This window comes from Populus nigra, chromosome 8 (genome assembly GCF_951802175.1).
Source record: "Populus nigra chromosome 8, ddPopNigr1.1, whole genome shotgun sequence".
Lineage (NCBI taxonomy): Eukaryota > Viridiplantae > Streptophyta > Magnoliopsida > Malpighiales > Salicaceae > Populus > Populus nigra.
Genome location: NC_084859.1, coordinates 10,582,547 through 10,585,428, shown reverse-complemented (window position 1 = coordinate 10,585,428; position 2,882 = coordinate 10,582,547). Strand labels below are relative to the sequence as shown.

The following is a 2,882-nucleotide window of genomic DNA, read 5'->3' as shown; positions in this document are numbered from 1 at the left end:
CATGACATTCTCAAATTAAGGTATAGATAATGAAAATGCAAAGTATTTTATTTATTTCAGAAAAAAAAAGGAATTATAACGAAGACCGGCAATTTAGCTGAGTAATATTCATTTGCATGGTGATGCAAAATACTATTGATGCTCGCACAAATTATAAGCTTGGGTTATAAAGGCAACCCTACTAAATTAAGAGGACAATGGGTATTTATATTGGCGGAGTGACATAGATAAACAAAAGTTTTGTTTAAGTAATATACTTTAATATATGTCATGATTGGAAAACATGATCATCCAATATATATTATTGTAAAACATAACATTTTAAAAAAATTATTAAATGAACTAACACATGGTATAATAAGTTGAGATAACTATCTAATAGATGACCTAGTGGTAAAAACTTGGGATTAAAAGGTTTGCTTCTCTGTGGTCTCAGGTTGTAGTCTTGTGGTTGCTAATATGATGGCCACTGGAAACTTACATGGTCGTTAACTTCAGGATCTGTGAGATTAGTCGAGGTACGCGCAAGCTGGCCAAAACACCCACATTAATTAAAAAAAAATAGAGATGAGAGAGAAAAAAACAAAGAAATAGATGTAAGAAGTGCTTCGAAACTTTGATTATGACACTACTAACATCATTAAAAAAGTCTTAACCAGATAAATTCAATGATATTAAAAATTGTTACCCATAATGACTAAAATGAATTCCACTTTTCTTATAAAAACAAGTGCAATTATAACAAAAAGAAATGATAGAGAAAATAAAAGGAAGATGTACCAAATGCCTTGTTTGTCACCTGCAACATCTTAAGATGTAGTATTTTTTAATCGTAATAAACTGTGTTAATTCATCAAAAAAAATTTAAAACTGTGTTATTTAAATAAAAAAACAGTGCTATTTTTTTTTTTAAATGAGACCAGTTAGATCGCATTTCCCTATATTGCCCACAAATCTAACCACGTCGTCCTGGCATTCCTTCCTCTCTTTAGGCATAACCAATCGACAAGCCACTAGTTCTAATATAGAGCTTCACTAGTCAGTTAACCTGCCCTTTGCTACAGGTTGGATAAATATTTTTTAAAACAAAAAAAGTGCAGGTATTCTAAATGCACTTTTTAACATTAAAATAATATTTCTAACTATAAATTGAAAACTTGATGTGTTCGTTTTAAAAAATAAATATGAAATTATATGTCACAATAAATGTTGTCAAGGCTAACTAAAATCAAATTATATATATATATATATATAAAATAGATGTAGATTAAACTATTTAACCTCGTATAGTTAAAACAATAAGAGTATTAATTTAAATATGTTAAAACAAGATGATCTATTGGGTACAATTCCTATTTTCTTTCCTTTTTTTTCTACGAAGAAATATCACTTTTTGTCATATGTTCCCAATTTAATAAAAATAAAAAGAAATCAGAACAAATGTATTCAAAAAGAAATGGAACGATTTGAAATAATAATAAAAATTTAGATCTCTAAATTAAATCCCTCCATCTCATCAACTACGTTTAGCGATTTAGAATCGCAACATCTATTAAATATAACATTTATGAATCGTGATAAGTATACACTGTGTTTTTGGCTAATGTTTTTTTAAACTATACTGTTTTACTATTTTTTAATTAATTGTGCTCATTAATATATATATATATCTGAAGAAGTAATGCTTTCAAGATTTCGAAGGAAGAAAGGGTAATGGGCTATTTTATCATGTGAAAATAGAACGCAACGTTCATAATTATAACAGTCTAATTTTAAAAATTTATATAACTTATTTTATTCTCAACAACATTGTTTGAAATAAAATAATTTATAATTGCACTGTTCAACAACATCATTTGTTAAACCGTGATATTTGTTGTTTTTAAAATCGTGATAGTTTTTTTTTTTAAAAAAATAAAATAACTTGCTATATATTTTGAAAAGAAAATCTGGATTCCAGTGCGAACAGGGCAAGGCCACCAAATTCTTAAAAGTGGAAACGAAATCATGGAGGTTGAAGACTAAAGTGAAAAGACAAAATTAACACAGTAAAAGCCTTCCAATCACTAAAATGGGATTTCCTTGGTGCATTACCTTTTTCCATTACCATTACTTGACTAGAGAGAAAACATGGAGAGGGCATTGAAATTATCCTCATCATCTTGTGTGGTTTGTGACCTTCTTGTTCTTGTTACTCTCTGATATATTAACCTCAGAGCTCTCCTCAGTCTGGTGCTATCATTGCCTACCGGAGCAGGTTGATCAGTATCGAAGGCGATTTGGCTCAACTGAAATAAGAAGAGCCTGGATGAGTGGAGCAGACCGGTGTAAGCTCGACGAAAAAGCCTGACAGTGAACGTGAGTTTAAGCACGTAAGGGAATAGCAGGAAAGTAACCAAGGAGGCTCCGGTGTGGGAGTTAGATAATAGGAGGTTGAGCTTCGCCACCGCCACCATGGGTAACCCCATGGTTACATATAAGCAAAGGAATCTTGAAAACAGAAGGTAGAATATGGCTTTAATATTGTAGGATAGAAAGTGGCTGAATGGACATGCTAATCAGTGAAAACAGTAAAAAAAAAAAAATCAAAGCAGTGCTGTTGTGCAACCTGTCAGAAATTGAGAAAGTGTACATGAGTTTGTTGTCCGAGCCGTCCTTGTAAATGTTCATATGATATTTATGCCTCAATTGCATTGTTTGGACAAATATGTCCATTTTTTTTTTATTATTAGTTTTTTTATTAACAGATATCTGAATTAATTTTCATATATTTTGATTAATTCTACAGGTCTTAAATTTAACAATCGGGCTATAGTTAAATTGTAAATAACTTTTAAAATGCATGGGTATTTCACTATAGCAATCAACAATAAAATACTCAT

At 30.4% G+C, this 2,882-nt stretch overlaps 1 long non-coding RNA gene across 1 annotated transcript; it reads right to left on the bottom strand.

Moving 5' to 3' along the window:
* Positions 1–299: 299 nt before the first annotated feature.
* LOC133700336 (uncharacterized) lies at positions 300–2,631 on the bottom strand. Its single transcript, XR_009843382.1, has 2 exons — positions 2,095–2,631; positions 300–529 (listed from the first exon to the last, which is right to left on the bottom strand). It is a non-coding gene; the product is annotated as an uncharacterized LOC133700336 (long non-coding RNA).
* Between the last annotated feature and the right edge of the window lie 251 nt (positions 2,632–2,882).